Raw genomic sequence first — 19,767 nt, forward strand, 5'->3', positions numbered from 1 at the left:
GATGGGAGGGATTGGGGGCAGGAGGAGAAGGGGACGACAGAGGATGAGATGGCTGGATGGCATCACTGACTCGATGGACGTGAGTCTGAGTGAACTCCGGGAGCTGGTGATGGACAGGGAGGCCTGGCGTGCTGCGATTCAGGGGGTCACAAAGAGTCGGACACGACTGAATGACTGATCTGATCTGATCTGAAGCACAGGTAAGGGATCCGGAATTGTGTTTGTCACTCTACTGACACCAAAATCACATGACCCCGCTTCCATTGTAGTGAGCAGAAAAGGTTTTCCCACATGACACAAACACACCTGGATAATCACACTTGTAAAGCAAACACATGTCAGGTAAGATCAAATAGAAAATGAACACATATACCTACTCACACATAGAATGTGCTTCTAAAACATAAGATCTCACATAAAAAATGGAAATATTCCAAATATCCTGACTTTTCCTTTTTCTCAATTTTTTGTTTGTTTGTTTTTCTCTTCTCCTGTCCCTTGATTTCCCCCTTTTGTGTCTATTTTGTCTCTCATTATTTCTCTGTCTCTCCATTTCTGTCTCTTCCTCATTTGGGAAAGTTTCAAAAGCCCCTACAGCTTTATTAAAATTTCAACCAATCTGATGCCTCTTCTACTGAGTTTCTTCATCACTGACAAGAGCTAAATTTTAACAGATGTCCTCCATATCCTATAAAAGGCTAATGTGACAAAATACACTCCCTGGTTAGATTATGGTGCAGATGGTTTTCAAGTGAACTGAAAACTTTTTGCTCAGTTTTGTAAGTTTGTAGGGAGAGTACAAGGAAGAAGGTGGAAAGTAGGATCCTTGCAGTTTTGCAAAGAATTTCAAGTCCAGCTCAGTTGTAGTATGCTCATCTTCTGTGTTCCAAGGTAATGTATTTCCCTCTGTGTGCCTGTAGTTTCTCTGCTTCTGCACTTAGCAATCTAGGATTTGTCAAGTATCTTAGTCTTGACCAAACACAACCATACAATAGAGGATGTGTTCTTTGGGAAAAAGAACTATAGCATGACCTGTTTGGGTAATGACTAAACCACATTTAGAAGCCTAGTAAAAACTCATCAAATATTTTCTGAAAAATTATGTGAGTTGTTAATTCACTAATTCTTAATTATGAAAGATTGTGTGATATGGGGAGTATAGGAACACATAGACTCAATCAAGATTACTTAATCCTCTGCTATAAAGTCCCAAGTAGAAAAATAATTTCTAAAGAAAATGGAAATACCTATCTGCTTTTTCCCCCTCTTTTACAGTACATTGGCCTCTTTGCTCCCTCATCAGGAAGAGATTAAAAAGTAATAAGCATATTCATTTTAGCTTGTACCTCCAAGCTCTTCACTGGCACAGTTTCTCTCTGAGAGTAAGTCTGTTTTCTACATGACTTGCAGTAAGAAAAACTACTTTGAAAACCTATGTCTACTTTGTAGAGATTGGAGAATTCTAAAAATCATTTCAAGGAAGGTATTTACTTAATTGGTTGTTGAAATGAAAATACTAATAAATAGAATGAATTGCAACAATTTAAATATGAGCTCACTGATAAGACTCATTACCCTTGCAAATGAACATGGTTTCCAAACAACGGTCCACTGTCCTTCCAAACCAGGAGGGATTACGTGGTGGTCATTAAACATGTAGCACTTCTCAGGTGGCTCAGTAGTAAAGAATTCTCCTGCCAATGCAGGAGATGAAGGAGACGTGGGAGATACGGGTTGGATTCCTATGTCAGGAGGATCATCTAAAGAAGGAAAAGACCACCCAGTCCAGTATTCTTGCTTGGAAAACCCCATGGTTAGAGGAGTCTGGCAACCTATAGTTCATGGGGTCAAAAAGAGCCAGAAATGACTGAGCACCTATGTGCAAATAACCATGTACCTTAGAAAGTATGTGTCTCACATTTTGGAGGACAGGCTGATTTCTTGGGATTAGGAATCCATGGCAATTTTTTGTTTTGATTTTTCCTTTCATTGTGAGTTTTAAGACTGCTCCAGTGAGCTGTTCCAACATTTTCATCTCCTGATCCCTTATTACTTTGAGCCAAAGATTCATTGTTCCCTACTTTGGAGGGTGTTGCTTGTATGCAATTATGTTGGCTTAATTGTAGTTCATTCTTCCTTATTGTTGTATGACCAAGTGCTCACTTTATTGTGAGCTGTTGCTGTCAGGCCTAATCCCTGGAAAGATGTAAGTGCATTAGAATGCATTTCAAAAAGAAAACACACACACACACAAATTGGGGCAGAAGAAAGCTCACAAACAGGGAGACAGCTTAACCTACTGCTACTGCCTTTAGAGACAGAAAAACAAAATCCCAGGATAACATGGTCCCCAATGCAGACCTAATGCAGGTCTGCAACCCAGTGGTAACTAGTGTAAAGTTCTATCATGGAAAAGACTGAAGTTAAGCTAGGACTAAGCTAGAAAATATGCTAATATATGTGTCTTCTTGGGATCTCTCATCCTTGTTCTTTCATTTCTGGATTTTTTTTCACACCATCCTTATTACTTTTTATTCTCATCTCATCCGACTTTTTTACTCCCAACTCCCAGCACAGGAAGCTTTTATTCTAGCCCTTTTAGATGACATCAAAGTCTGATTTCAGGAAAGAACTAGAAACTTATTAAACCTTAGCTTATTTCCTGAATCCACAAAATAGGGTGGGCCCCAGTGAAAGTGCCATGTAGGTCACTGTTTCTTAAACTTGAGCATGAATTAGCATCACCTAGAGGGTTTCTTCTCTTTTTTTCACAGCTATTTTTAAGGCCTCCCCAGACAGCCATTTTACTTTTTTGCATTTCTTTTCCATGGGGATGGTCCTGATCCCTGTCTCCTGTACAATGTCACAAACCTCAGTCCATAGTTCATCAGACACTCTATCTATCAGATCTAGTCCCTTAAATCTATTTCTCACTTCCACTGTATAATCGTAAGGGATTTGCTTTAGGTCATACCTGAATGGTCTAGTGGTTTTCTCTGCTTTCTTCAATTTAAGTCTGAATTTGGCAATAAGGAGCTCATGATCTGAGCCACAGTCAGTTCTTGGTCTTGTTTTTGCTGACTGATTTCGGTGTTGACCATCTGGTGATGTCCATGTGTAGAGTCTTCTCTTGTGTTGTTGGAAGAGGGTGTTTGCTATGACCAGTGCATTCTCTTGGCAAAATTCTATTAGCCTTTGCTCTACTTCATTCCATATTCCAAGGCCAAATTTGCCTGTTACTCCAGGTATTTCTTGACTTCCTACTTTTGCATTCCAGTCCCTTATAATGAAAAAGACATCTTTTTTGGGTGTTAGTCTATAGGGTCTTTTAGGTCTTCATAGAACAATTCAACTTCAGCTTCTTCAGCATTACTGGTTGGGGCATAGACTTGGATTACTATGATATTGAATTATTTGCCTTGGAAAAGAACAGAGATCATTCTGTCATTTTTGAGATTGCATCCAAGTATCCAAGTACTGCATTTTGGACTCTTGTTGACCATGATGGCTACTCCATTTCTTCTACGGGATTCCTGCCTGCAGTAGTAGATATAATGGTCATTTGAGTTAAATTCACCCATTCCAGTCCATTTTAGTTTGCTGATTCCTAGAATTGATGTTCACTCTTGCCATCTCTGTTTGACCACTTGCAATTTGCCTTGATTCATGGACCTAACATTCCAGGTTCCTATGCAATATTGCTCTTTACAGCATCGGACCTTGCTTCTGTCACCAGTCACATCCACAAGTGGGTATTGTTTTTGCTATGGCTCCATCCCTCCATTATTTCTGGAGTTATTTCTCCACTGATCTCCAGTAGCATATTGGGCACCTACTAATCTGGGGAGTTCCTCTTTCAGTATCCTATCATTTTGCTTTTTCATACTGTTCGTGGGGTTCTCAAGGCAAGAATACTGAAATGGTTTGCCATTCACTTCTCCAGTGGACCACAATCACTCCAGATGGTGACTGCAGCCATGAAATCAAAAGACGCTTACTCCTTGGAAGAAAAGTTATGACCAACCTAGATAGCATATTCAAAAGCAGAGACATTACTTTGCCAACAAAGGTCCGTCTAGTCAAGGCTATGGTTTTTCCAGTGGTCATGTATGGATGTGAGAGTTGGACTGTGAAGAAAGCAGAGTGCCGAAGAATTGATGCTTTTGAACTGTGGTGTTGGAGAAGACTCTTGAGAGTCACTTGGACTGCAAGGAGATCCAACCAGTCCATTCTAAAGGAGATCAGTCCTTGGTGTTCTTTGGAAGGAATGATGCTAAAGCTGAAACTCCAGTACTTTGGCCACCTCATGCAAAGAGTTGACTCATTGGAAAAGACTCTGATGCTGGGAGGGATTGGGGGTGTGAAGAAAAGGGGACGACGAATGATAAGATGGCTGGATGGCATCACTGACTCGATGGACGTGGGTTTGAGTGAACTCCGAGAGTTGGTGATGGACAGGGAGGCCTGGCGTGCTGAGATTCATGGGGTCACAAAGAGTCAGACACGGCTGAGTGATTGAACTGAACTGAGAGGGTTTCTTGAAACATATCATTGGGCCCCCAACTCAGTTTCTTCTTCAACAATCCTGAAGCAGTGACTGAGGAACTGTGTTAATACTAAGTTCTGAAGCAAAGCTGATGTCACTAATCTGGGGGCCATATTTTGAAACCAGTGATCTGCTTGCTATTTTGAAATATTAGCTTAAATCCCATGAAAAGCCCAGTGGGAACAACCTGACCTCATAGCATAGTCTCAGCCAAGCTTGGCCTTTCTTGGTCCTTCCTTTACTCCGAGGTTGTGGGTATGTGGGAAGATAACTCTCTGAACCTACTCCATGTCCTTGAAGTGACTTCCAGCAGCTTGCTGCCCCTCCTAGAAATATCTGGGCTTCCAAGGCAAGTGACAGTTGTGGGTCCCAATATAGGAAAACAATGCATGCCTTGGAGAACAATTTAGTGATAGAAGAATATGACATATTTCTCGACACGGAAGACCTCGTAGGTGGCCTTACTGTTTTGAACCTGAACTTTCATACAACAATGCCTGGACTTCCTCCTCACTGCCCTATCACACAGGACAGTGTCTCTTTGCTTCAGGAAAGAACTAGAGTATCTTGGGATATGGTTTTCATTAAAATTTTATTTGAATTTTACTCATTTATAGAGGTATATATGCTGCTGCTGCTAAGTCACTTCAGTTGTGTCCGACTCTGTGCAACTCCATAGATGGCAGCCCACCAGGCTCCCCCGTCCCTGGGATTCTCTAGGCAAGAACACTGGAGTGGGTTGCCATTTCCTTCTCCAATGCAGGAAAGTGAAAAGTGAAAGTGAAGTCACTCAGTCGTGTCCAACTCTTCGAGACCCCATGGACTGCAGCCTACCAGGCTCCTCTGTCCATGGGATTTTCCAGGCAAGAGTATTGGAGTGGGGTGCAATAGCCTATAGATATATGCTTTTTCTTATATAATGTTTCAGCTTCCTCTCCAAGGTATAAAACTACATTCCATGCATGTATTTATTTTGTTGACAATCTCTTATAAGAAGGCCTGTTTGAGTGTGTAAGCTGAGACTTATTTCTTCCAATCTAAGTGGCCATATTCTCCCTGTATTTCCATGAACAAGTTAAACAAATAAGGGGAAACTGAGGAAATAAGGCATTGAGGTCTGATATTAGAGCAGACTGAAGGCCTTGCTAATCTCATTCTTCAAACTCACCTTTCTTAATTAATACCTGGAATTTCAGTTTTCAATTTATAGCTTCTATTGACATGTGAAAATAAAGCCTAACCTAATGTGTGACATGCATAAGGTATTCAATATGTGACTGAATAATATATAAATGAGTGCATTTATTTATTCTAAACCTTCAGTTCAAGAGAAATTGTCTGGTGTTCTTAGCTAGCTGGCACCTAAAGTCGGTTTCACTCACATGTCAGTGTGATGAAGACTCTGAGAACCAGTTTTCATTTTCAACAGTTCCGTGAGGGGGATTCAAAGTAGGAGAAATGGAAAAGACAGGGACACAAAAGGCACATTTTCAGAACTCAGAGTTTTCCCTCAGCCTCCAGTGGTCTACACTCATCCATCATGATTCTACTCTGGTTTCTGCTTCCTTTGACTTGAACCTGGGTCTGTGCCAGTTAGTCCTCCAGCTCCTGTCTAAAGTTTCTGAGAATATGGTCAACAAAACACTGATCAAATGGTAACTAGAATTTTGTTGTTTCTGTGTTGTTGTTTAGTTGATAAGTTGTGTCCAAATATTTTGTGACCCCATGGGCTATAGCCTGCCAGGCTCCTCTCTCCGTGGGATTTCGCAGGCAAGAATATGGGAGTGGACTGCCATTTCCTTCTCCAGGGGATCTTCCTGACCCAGGGAACCTGGGTCCCCTGCCTTGTAGGCAGATTCTTTACTGCTGAGTCATTGGGGAAGTCCAAATAGAAATTACATATGTGAAATTCATAGCGCAATAGCTGATCCACAAATAGGCACTCAGTATACACTTGATTAATTTGGAATCATCACTGTCCTCCTTGGATTATTGATAGTATGTTTTTTCCCTAGCTCTGTATTTGTTAACAGTCCGAGTTCTAATCCATTAATAATTTGGGATCTACTCTGGAGAAGTTCTCAGAATTGAGCCTGGGGTTCAATTCAGAAAATGGGGGTCCTTAATAAGTCCTGAATATTCATTGGAAGCACTGATGCTGAAGTTGAAGGTCCAATATTTTGGCCACCTGATGTGAAGAAATGACTCATTGGAAAAGACCCTGATGCTGGAAGAGATTGAAGGCAGGAGCAGAAGGAGACGACAAAGGATGAGATGGTTGGATGGCATCACCGATGCAATGCACATGAGTTTGAGCAAACTCCGGGAGTTGGTGATGGACAGGGAAGCCTGGTGTGCTGCAGTCCATGGGGTCACCAAGAGTCAGACACAACTGAGCGACTGAACTGAGCGGAACTGGAGAAATTCTCAGAGTTGAGCCTGAAAATGGTAGATCAGTTGAGGTGTGAACATAATGTAATGAAGACTAACAAACTTCTCCACACAGAAAGGTGCCATTTTTCACTGATCAACAAATGAAAAGCTGACAAAGGTTCTGCACTCTGCTCATTAAGAGGATGTGGGACTGTGGGTGTGGGATTCCCTCCTCATCTTTAGGAAACTTAAGTGGGCAGATGATCTTATTCTTAAATGCTAAATAAAACATCTTTTAGGCACCTTCTCAGCTTTCCATTGTGGCTCAGCTGGTAAAGAATCTGCCTGCCATGGAGGAGACCTGGGTTCAATCCCTGGGTAGGGAAGATCCCCTGGAGAAGGGAAAGGCTACCCACTCCTGTATTCTGGCCTGGAGAATCCCATGGACTGTATAGTCCATGAGGTTGCAAAGATTCGGACACAATTGAGTGACTCACTTCACTTCACAGCTTTCCCCACCCCTACTCCTATCAATCTCGGAAGTTCAAGTCTCACTAAAACACATTACTTTAAAAAGCAAGCAAGTTAATTTCATTCTCCTCTTTTCCCTTGTCCTATGTTATGTAAGTGTCTGACTTAAATGTTTCTATATTACAGTCAACTTTATTTTTCTGTCAAATGGATCATGCACAGACCATAGTCTCTCTCTGTTATTCTTAGTTTACTGGTAGTAGTTCAGCTTTTCCTTATCAGACAACTTTTCACAACATAAACATACCCACTTCAATTTTATTGTTTTCGCCTCTATTTGCTAAAAGTCTCTCCTAGTTAGCACTGTATATTTTCATCTTTCCTTATTTTCTTACTCATTAACTTTTTTATTCTCACCCTCATTATTGCAATCATAATTTGAACAATGGGCTAATCATAGTTTGAAATTTTAAAGTATTAGTAGTGATACACCTTTGTTGAAGCAAGGACATCATACAATTTGAAGTGGCAATTAGGAATAATTAAGATCTTCGGCCGATAATAATAAATCCTGAAAATACTAAAAATTCCTTTTCAAAATATCTACAAAATCTCTACCTAGCTTTTCATTCTTCTCTAATTTAAAAGACTTGCCTCAGTATTAGCTTAAAATATACATAGCAAACATATGGTTTCAATTTTAGCATTTTCCTGCATTGTAAAGGGGTTGCATTTTATTCTATACTATTTTATATTGTTTCATTTTGAACATACAGCCTAATGAGTTAATTAGGCATTGGCAATACTCTCCTAGACATCTCAATCACTATGATACTGTCCCAATGGAGAAATATGAAAGATTTTTAAACAATTGATTTATAGAGAAATTTTCAGAAAATAATCTGTTGATAGTTGTATTCTGCTGAGTAGATAAAGTTAATTTCCTTTGCATTTCTTTTGCCATGATTTGATTGCTAAAAGATTTGTTTCCTCAAAAATAAGATTACATTGTATATTATAGATATATTAAATTATTTTTGAACAAGGTGAGTATTAGAAAATATAGTAAAAGCAAATAAATTATTGAGCAGAAAATTCCTTTTGACTTCTTAGTTCCAGAAGATAAACTTAGGGTTGTAATTTCTTTTGCAGCTAGAAATAGGGAAGACAAATTCAGCATTGGTAATGGATATACAAATGTACAGAGGAAAATTAAAGGTAGGTTTTGAAATCTTTGGGCTCCTCTGATGGCTCAAACAGTAAAGAATCTGCCTGCAATGCTGAAGACCTGGGCTCCTTGGGTCAGGAAGATCCCCTGGAGAACTGAATGGCTACTACTGAGTGACTAACATTTCATTTTTTTGTTTGTTTGTTTTTTAAATCTTTGGGGGGCAAGCTAACTCAGGATTAAAAACTATGGCACCTGTGTCCCAAAACAAAGTCCTCAAAATATCTGCATAAATATCATTTACCAAATAGTTTGCATCACATTCAGCTTAAACATGGCCGCAGAACTAATTTTGTGCAATAAAGTCTAAACAAAAGAGATGAGAAGATGGTGTCACTTCTGAGTGGAAGATTTTAGAGTTAGTGAGCAGTTTAATACATTCTCTTTTCCTCAGTTTAGGTGAATGGTAACTTTTCTTTTTTCTTATTTTTTTGCTATGGTCCTGGAGAAGAGCCTCTTGCTGACCTATGTTGTATAATTTGTCAAGAAGAAAATCAACTTTGATTGTTCAATGCCCTTAAGATTTGGAGGTGTGTTTGTTACACAATGGAACAGAGTCCATCTTGGCTAGCAAAAATGTTCATTAAAAATATAGATTTCTGGACCATATTAAACAACTTGAGTTAGAATCAACAGTAAGTGAAGTCTAGAATTCTTAATTTTTAGAAAGATCTTCAAATGCTAAACTTCTTACATATTTAGAACTAATGGTGTATAGAAATATTAGTTATAGGAAATGTACATCAAGTCCAGATTATAAAAGATCTTAAATGCTAGATTCAGGACTTTGGTTTCTGTCTTGAGAACAGAAGAAAAACCTTTTGTAATTGAGCAAAAGGAATGTAAAAACACAAGTAAACAATAATAACACCACAATTTGAAGCTATTGCCACAACTCAGGATAAAACATCACTCAGGTAGATATTTTGACTCCTGGACTTGATTATGACTTTTTGAATTCAGAAGAATGGCCTCTGAGGTATGCATGCATGACAGAGGGGTGTGAGGTAGGGGGTTTGACTGAAATGCTACGGTATGAATTGTAAAAAAAAAAAAAAAACACAAAAAACTCACATAAGGAAATCTGCTATTAAAAATTGCTTAAATAAACAATCACTAGAATTTGGGACATTAGATACTCAGAGGCTATGGGTTAATTTATTTGGGCTTTGTATTTAGGCTGAAGACTACATTCCCTTATGATAATAGAGATCAAGTTGTTGAGATATAAAGGCATAGATAAATGTCTGGATAGGCTTCTTCAGTGACTTAGCAGTAAAGAATCCACCTGCAATGCAGGAATCACAGGAGGCACAGGTTAGATCCTTGAGTCAGGAAGATCCTCTGGAATAGGGCATAATAACCCACTCCAGTATTTTTGTCTGTAAAAATATCCTCTATCCATGGATAGAGGAACCTGGTGGGCTACAGTCCATAGTGTCACAAAGAGTTGAACACTACTGAAGTGACTTATCACATGCATGAAGATGGATGGATGGATAAATAGATAGATATCAGATCAGTCGCTCAGTCGTGTCCCACTCTTTACGACCCCATGAATCACAGCACGCCAGGCCTCCCTGTCCATCACCAACTCCCAGAGTTCACTGAGACTCACGTCCATCGAGTCAGTAATGCCATCCAGACATCTCATCCTCTGTCGTCCCCTTCTCCTGACCTCAATCCCTCCTAGCATCAGTCTTTTCCAATGAGTCAACTCTTCACATGAGGTGGCCAAAGTATTGGAGTTTCAGCTTTAGTATCATTCCTTCCAAAGAAATCCCAGGGCTGATTTCCTTCAGAATGGACTTGTTGGATCTCCTTGCAGTCCCAAGCTCTCTCAAGAGTCTTCTCCAACACCACAGTTCAAAAGCATCAATTCTTAGGCGCTCAGCCTTCTTCACAGTCCAACTCTCACATCCATACATGACCACAGGATAAACCATAGCCTTGACTAGACGAATCTTTGTTGGCAAAGTAATGTCTCTGCTTTTCAATATGCTATCTAGGTTGGTCATAACTTTCCTTCCAAGGAGTAAGTGTCTTTTAATTTCATGGCTGCAGTCACCATCTGTAGTGATTTTGGAGCCCAGAAAAATAAAATCTGGCACTGTTTCCACTGTTTCCCCATCTATTTCCCATGAAGTGGTGGGACCAGATGCCATGATCTTCGTTTTCTGAATGTTGAGCTTTAAGCCAACTTTTTCACTTTCCTCTTTCAGCTTCATCAAGAGGCTTTTGAGTTCCTCTTCACTTTCTGCCATAAGGGTTGTGTCATCTGCATATCTGAGGTTATTGATATTTCTCCCAGCAATCTTGATTCCAGCTTGTGCTTCTTCCAGCCCAGCTTTTCTCATGATGTACTCTGCATATAAGTTAAATAAACAGGGTGACAATATACAGCCTTGATGAACTCCTTTTCCTATTTGGAACCAGTCTGTTGCTCCATGTCCAGTTCTAACTGTTGCTTCCTGACCTGCATACAAATTTCTCAAGAGGCAGATCAGGTGTTCTGGTATTCCCATCTTTTTCAGAATTTTCCACAGTTGTTTGTGATCCACACACTCAAAGGCTTTGGCATAGTCAAGAAAGCAGAAATAGATGTTTTTCTGGAAGTCTCTTGCTTTCTCCATGATCCAGCAGATGTTGGCAATTTGATCCGTGGTTCCTCTGCCTTTTCTAAAACCAGCTTGAACATCAGGAAGTTCATGATTCACATATTGCTGAATCCTGGCTTGGAGAATTTTGAGCATTACTTTTCTAGCATGTGAGATAGATAGATATAGATAGATAGAAAACAGATCTTGGTTTATATATTTTCCAAGTATGTAAAGTGAAATTAATGTAAATTAATTAATTATAAAATGAGGTATTCCCTTGTATCTACTATGCAGACAATACTTATGTATAGTTTGTAACAAATCACTTATTTCTTTCTAAACTTTCCTCTTTGAAACTATGTTTATGTTTGGGTGGAGCCATAGCCTAATCTCTATCTCATCTCTACCATATTAGCATTTAACCTGAGTTTTACCAATGAGAGTGTCTCGTTTCCTTTCCACAATAGTCAGTTCAGATTAGGCATAGACCTCATGTGGGGCTCTGTGAGTCATCCTCATGACTTTACTAAAGCCATCAAGAGGAACTCTTATCACTACAGAGTTAGTGATGTATTTCCCCTTCCTCCTAATGGAGTTTCTTTTTTTTTTTTTTTTTTTCGCTGCAGTACATCAAGGCTGTATATTGTCACCCTGCTTATTTAAATTCTGTGCAGAGTACATCATGAGAAATGCTGGGCTGGAAGAAGCACAAGCTGGAATCAAGATTGCCGGGAGAAATATCAATAACCTCAGATATGCAGATGACACCACCCTTATGGCAGAAAGTGAAGAGGAACTCAAAAGTCTCTTGATGAAAATGAAAGAGGAGAGTGAAAAAGTTGGCCTAAAGCTCAACATTCAGAAAATGAAGATCATGGCATCTGGTACCATCACTTCATGGGAAATAGATGGGGAAACAATGGAAAGAGTGGCTGACTTTATTTTGGGTGGGGGGTGGGGCTCCAAAATCACTTCAAATGGTGATTACAGCCATGAAATTAAAAGATGCTTACTCTTTGGAAGAAAAGTTATGACCAACCTAGATAGCATATTGAAAAGCAGAGACATTACTGTGCCAACAAAGGTCTGTCTAGTCAAGGCTATGGTTTTTCCAGTGGTCATGTATGGATGTCAGAGTTGGACTGTGTAGAAAGCTGAGCGCCAAAGAATTGATGCTTTTGAACTGTGGTGTTGGAGAAGACTCTTGAGAGCTCCTTGGACTGCAAGGAGATCAACCAGTCCATTCTAAAGATCAGCCCTAGGTGTTCTTTGGAAGGACTGATGCTAAAGCTGAAACTCCAATACTTTAGCCACCTCATGTGAAGAGTTGACTCATTGGAAAAGACTCTGATGCTGGGAGGGATTGGGGGCAGGAGGAGAAGGGGACGATAGAAGATGAGATGGCTGGATGGCATCACCGACTCAATGGACGTGGGTTTGTGTGAACTCCAGGGGTTGGTGATGGACAGGGAGGCCTGACGTGCTGCAATTCATGGGGCCGCAAAGAGTAGGACACGACTGAGCGACTAAACTGAACTGAACTCAAACACTTTTTGTCCCCCAGAAAAACAGCAAATAGGACATAAAAGAAATTCATTGCATCTTTTCATGTACCTATTGACCATTCATATGTCCTCTTTGAAGAAATGTCTATTTAGGTCTTCTGCCCATTTTTTGATTGTGTTGTTTGTTTTGATGCTGTTAGGCATCATAAGCTATTTGTAAATTTTGAAGACTAATCACCTTGTCCATCACATTGTTAGCAAAAACTTCAATGCATGGATCAAACTCTAAGTTTGGAGAAATGTTTGAACCTCACATTTCATCAGGTGTTTATTTGCAACACCTTAAAATACCCTAATAGAAATTGATTTAAAGTGACAGAGACTATGGTATTATATCTCTGTGGGTATATAATATCTACTTCTACAGACATAACCTAGGATGCTACCACCATCTTTGCCATCATATAGAAAATGTGCCTAAGAGTGAAGATCACACAGAAGCAAGAGACTGAATCTCAATGATATCTTTGGCATACTGAGATTATATCTGCTATTGAATGCTCAGGTTCATGAAATAATTCATTCTTCCTTTTTTCCCCATTCTTAGCCAGTTGACATTGTATTGTCACTTGCTAACATAGCAGTGTAACCCCATTCACTAGCTGGGTAACCTTGAGCAAATTACTTACCTTTTTGAGTCTCAGATTTCTCACCTATAGAAACATAGTGTTTTGGTAACACTTAAAAGAGAAAATCCATGCAAATAAGTTAACATACTACCTTACTTAATTTATAATAGTTTTATCATTATTAGTGGCAATTCTTAGTCATTTAGCAAGACAAATCTTAGAAAAAGTTATAACATGCCAAATGCAGTTTAGAAATATCCACTGTTTGCTTTCTATATGGTGACAATCACTCTCTAAGTAACTATGTATACAGATGATAAATATCTGACTAAAATATTATTATTATTATTTTTAATCTATCCTTTAGGTCTACAAGAGCTAGTTACCATTCCTGGGATATTCCTTTTGGTTAAAGATGCTTTTGTTTTCTTGAGACATCAATGTTTTTCCATATCACTGAAGTCTGAAGTGCAAGGAAAAAAAAGTTTATTTTGTTTGGCTTCTCACTGCAGTAAAATATAATTTAGCTGAAATAATGTGATTCAATTGCTCATAAGTAAGCTGCAGCTTAAACAATGACAGTTGGACAGTATTTGTTGTTGAGGCTCCTGTTTCAGAGGCAAGCTTTCTTATTGACTCATTTTTGATATATTTTCTACAGATTAAGAGTTTGAAGAAAGGAGCCAAGGAAAAACTACCAGAGTGCTAAACTGAATTCCTATGACATGCCTACTCTTAAGTTCTGATCTCCTTTTCACATACTTAATTTACTGACACCAACTATAAAGTGTGTGTGTGTGTGTGTATCATTTATTTTTCAGTTATCTAGATCCTAGAATCAAATATCTTGACCAGCACAAATTCCAATTAAGTCTGATTATGTTTCTTTGGAAGAGTTAATTAAATTATTTCTTTTAGTGTTCTGGAAGGAAAATGCCAAGCCTTGTGGATTGTAAATGACCTTTAGAACACTTAGAAATTTGCATACATGTGACACACCAGTTTACTGACATTCCTATCCCAACTCTCGGAGACAGAGAAAGAGTAAGTGGTTTTCACTTGACTGACACTTCTGAGAAAAGATCATTTTCATCATCACCAGCCTCCTTGTGTAAACCCATCTCTGTGTGTTTAAATGTCCTGATAATCTTGTCATTTAATAGCTGTTTTTCTGGCATGGTTATAAAAGTCAAATTGAGAGCCCTGTTAGATAGCATCTTCCTAGGAAAAAATAAAGACAAAAACCGAAAACACACACACACACACACACAAAACTACACACCAAAGTACGTAAACAGGGATTAAGAACTAGCTGTCTAAGGTATTCTTGCCTGGAGAATGGACAGAGGAGCCTGGCGGGCTGCAATCTATGGGGTCACAAAGAGTCAGATATGACTGAGTGAACTAACTGAGTGTGTGATCTAAGGTAGACACTGGTTCAGTTTCTTATTGATGTTGTCTGTTGGTGTATTTGGTAGTTGGCAGTGGGTGAGATTTTACTTCCTTAAGAAAATGCTGGTCTTTATACATAAGAGAACTGAACATGTTGCCAAGGAAGCAGAGAAAGGATCATCCCTTTGGTCTTCGATCCACTTCAGTTTGCTCTGACTGTGGCTTCTGCTCTTGGCCCTTTCAGACTTTTGCCAAGACAAAGCTTAAATCCATTTTGTTCTAGTCCCTCAGAATTCAACTCTTTTCTAAGTGAAATCTAACTAGCATTACCAATTAATACTTTCTGATGAAGTAATTTTAAAAATTCAGATAATAATAGATGCCAATAGTCTGCTCACTCTTCAGAGTCTAGAAAGATTTTATCTTTAACTAGTCAATATAAAGGGGTTCCCCTCGCCTCCTCTGAACTGTTATAAGGTTTATTATGTTCTGTCTCTCAGATGCTGCTTTGTATTTTTCCTTAATATTTTCTTGAAGAAATATACTGTCACCATTTTGAGTCATATCAGAAATTATACTGTCAAAAAATGTTTATCCTTTGGACAATTATACAATTATTGTTAATGATGCTGCTATAGTTCAGAATCCTGTTTCAACTCTTTTGAAATTTTCTTCAAAGCCTTTTTTGTAGCACTTTTTAAAAAGGCCTCAATAGTGATAAATAGTCATCTCTTGCAGATAGATTCAATTTTTGGAAGTCGCTAAAAGTCACTCAGAGTCAAGACTAGTGAATAAGATGAGTGATCAAACTGAAAAATGGGATTTTGGAATAAAAACAAAGTTTGACTATAAGCTAATAAGACTTGTATTCTTGTGTCATAAATTGATGGTAAGAAGAATTCCTAAACAGAGGTCTGAAACTGAACCATAGGTGTCTTCTTTAAATTGTTGTCCAGACTTTGATGATGACTAGGTGTTTACTTGATGCAGAACTTGAAATAGAAATTGGAACATAAAACTTCCATTTTATAGATGAGAAAACTGAGATTCTGGAAGGTGGGTTTATTTGTCCAAGTTCATCAGACTAAGAAAACCATGTTTTCTTCAATAATGGAATAAAGTATATTTTTAATTGGTAATAGTCACTTCAGTGTATTGATTAAATTAGAAGAGATTTATGTGTTTCAGTAAATCAGATAGAACTTATATAATTAATGAGAATGGTAAGACTTTGTTTGAGATGTAATTTGAAGAGCTCTAAAACCATTCTGTGCTTACAAATCATGGAGCTGGCATCTAGCTCCAAGTGTCATTTGAGTAGAAAAATCTCATCTAAACTCAGCAAACCTCAAGAAGATACCATGGAGTTTATTTGGCTCAGTTATTCATGAAAGTGTTGATTACTGCAGTACTGAGGATCACACTAATATTTGATTTATTTTTATCTTTCTGGGAATGGATAACTCAATATATTGAGATATCCAATTGCAGCTCCACTTATTAAAATTTTCTTATTTTAAGCTGGAATTGCTGTATTGTCCAGGTATTGCTTCTAGTTCTGACTGCTCTGTGACCACAAGATATATTCAGAATAAATCTAATCACTCTCCTATGTATTTGAAAAAAAAATCAGCAAAAAAATACCTTCTCTTCTTGAAGTTAAATAATCCAAATATCCTTCATATTAAGTAATTTCAAAAACTCATCCCCATAAGTGACTTTTATGATTTGAAATTCTTTTAGGAATTTGATACATTAAACTTGCTTTGTCCCTCCTCAAAGCCAAAAGATTGTCATTTTGTCTCTTTAAATGTGAGATCCTGAAATATGCAAACCTTAAGAGCACTTAGGCTGCCCTAAAATGAAACTGAACTGGATTTTTCTTTCAAAGGGGACTGGATCCTCTATCGGTGGTGAGGTTTCCAAAGCAACCTAACTAGAGTCTTTTTGAGAAATTTGCTTCATATTTCATGGTTTTGTGGTTGATAATATGAAGACCAAAAAAATCCTGACTTTGACCTTTATTTCATAATATTTTATTTGGATTCATATTGCCTCTTTACTCAAATACTTTATATTATTTTCTAAAGACTTCATATTTCTAAAAGTTTTTCATTTACAATTTTATGCTATTTTATTGCCTTAAAAAAGTCAAGTGTTACTATCTTTTCTTTTGTTTATAAAATATACAGGCATTGTAAAAGTGGAAGCCAGATATTAGGGGTTGAATATTGTATATTATTATGTATGCTATTTAGTAGATATTACTTTTTAAAATAAAGCAACAGGAGAGTCCTTTTTAAGTGTTGTTTTCTAAACTTTATTTTGATACTAGGAATCTCTAAGTAGAATAAAGTTATGAAGAACCTGGTTTGTAAAAAGCTATTCTAAATAGTACAGCTATTTTAGCTGTACTATATAGCTTTATATGTACTATATAGCTCTATACATGGACATTTACACTTGGACTGTAAACATGGACATCATCAGATGGTCAATAGAATCAGATTGATTATGTTCATTACAGTTGAAGATGGAAAAGATTTATACAGTCAGCAAAAGCAATACTTGGAGCTGACTGTGACTCAGATCATGAGCTCCTCATTGAAGAATTCTGGCTAACATTGAAGAAAGAAGAGAAAACCACTAGGCCATTCAGGTGTGACATAAATCAAATCCCTTATGATTATACAATGAAGGTGACAAATGTATTCAAGGGACTAGATCTAGTAGACAGAGTGCCTGAAGCACTATCGAGAGAAGCTCGTAAAACTGTACAGAAGGCAGTGACCAAAATCATCCCAAAGAAAAAATTCAAGAAGGCAAAATGGTTGTCTCAGGAGGCTGTATAAATAGCTAAAGAAAGAAGAAAACTGAAAGGCAAGGGAGAAAAGGAAAGATATACCCAACTGAATGCAGTTTCAGAGCATTGGCAAGGAGAGACAAGAAGGCTTTCTTAAATGAATAGTGCAAAGGAAAAGAGGAAAACAATAAAATGAGAAAAACTAAAGATCTCTTCAAGAGAACTGGAGATATTAAGGGAATATATCATGCAAGGATGAGTATGATAAAGGACAGAAATAGTGAGGACCTAATAGAAGCAGAAGACATTAAGAAGAGGAGGCAAGAATACAAACAAATATTCAAAAAGGTCTTAATGACCCAGATAACCATGATGATGAGGTCATTCACAAAGAATGGGGCATCCTGGAGTGTGAAGTCAAGTGGGCCCTAGGAAACATTATTATGGACAAAGCTAGTGGAAGTGATGGAATTCCACTAGAGTTATTTCAAATCCTAAAAGAAGATGCTGTTAATGTGCTGCACTCAATATGTTAGCAAATTTGAAAAACTCAAAAGTGGCCACAGGGCAGGAAATGATCAGCTTTCATTTCAATCCCAAAGAAAGGTAATGCCAAAGAATGTTCAGACTACCACAATTATTTTCCTTTCACATGCTAGCAAGGTTGTGCTTGAAATCCTCCAAATTAAGCCTCAGCAGTACATGATCCAAGAACTTTGAGATGTGCAAGTTAGGTTTGAAGTGGCAGAGGAACCAGAGATCAAATTGCCAACGTTTGTTAGATAATGGAGAAAGCAAGAGAATTCCAGAAAAACTTGCTTCATTGACTGTGTATGCTAAAGAATTTCTGAGGAAAATTCTTAAAGAGATGGGAATACCAGACCACCTTACCTGCCTCCTAAGAAACCTGTATACAGGCCAAGAAACAACAGTTAGAACCAGACATGGAACAATGGGCTGGTTCCAAACTGTGAAAGAAGTACGTCAAGGCTCTATACCGTCACCCTGCTTATTTAACTTATATGAAAAGTACATTGTTCATCATGAAAAATTCCAGGCTGGAAGTCTCGCAGCTGGAATCAAGATTGCTGGGAGAAATATCAACAATGTCATATGAAGATGATACAACTCTAATGGCAGAAAGCAAAGAGGGTGAAAGAGAGTGACAAAGTTGGTTTAAAACTCAACACAGCAATCCCACTGCTGGGCATACACACTGAGGAAACCAGAAGGGAAAGAGACACGTGTACCCCAATGTTCATCGCAGCACTGTTTATAATAGCCAGGACATGGAAGCAACCTAGATGCCCATCAGCAGATGAATGGATAAGAAAGCTGTGGTACATATACACAATGGAGTATTACTCAGTCATTAAAAAGAATACATTTGAATCAGTTCTAATGAGGTGCATGAAACTAGAACCTATTATACAGAGTGAAGTAAGCCAGAAAGAAAAACACCAATACAGTATACTAACACATATATATGGAATTTAGAAAGATGGTAACAATAACCCTGTGTATGAGACAGCAAAAGAGACACTGATGTATAGATCAGTCTTGTGGACTCTGTGGGAGAGGGAGAGGGTGGGGAGATTTGGGAGAATGGCATTGAAACATGTATAATATCATGTATGAAACGAGTTGCCAGTCCAGGTTCGAAGCACGATACTGGATGCTTGGGGCTGGTGCACTGGGATGACCCAGAGAGATGGTATGGGGAGGGAGGAGGGAGGAGGATTCAGGATGGGGAGCACAGGTATACCTGTGGTGGATTCATTTCGATGTTTGGCAAAACTAATACAATATTGTAAAGTTTAAAAATAAATAAAAAAAAAAAAAAAAAAAAAAAAAAAAAAAACCTCAACAATCAAAAAACTAAGATCATGACATCTGGTCCCATCACTTCATGGCAAATAGAAGGGGGGGATTTGGAAGTAGTGACAGACTTTATTTCTTGGGCTTCAAAATGACTGCAGTTGGTGACTAGAGCCATGAAAGTAAAAGATGCTTGCTGCTTGGAAGGAAAGTTATGACAAATGTAGATAGCATATTAAAAAGCAGGGACATAATTTTGCCAACAAAGGTCCATACAGCCAAAGTTATGGTTTTCTCAGTAGTCATGTGTGAATGTGCAAGTTGGACCATACAGAAGTCTGAGCACTGAAGAATGGATACTTTCAAGTTGTAGTGCTGGAGAAGATTCTTGAGAACCCCTTG

This window comes from Bubalus bubalis, chromosome 22 (assembly GCF_019923935.1).
Source record: "Bubalus bubalis isolate 160015118507 breed Murrah chromosome 22, NDDB_SH_1, whole genome shotgun sequence".
NCBI lineage: Eukaryota > Metazoa > Chordata > Mammalia > Artiodactyla > Bovidae > Bubalus > Bubalus bubalis.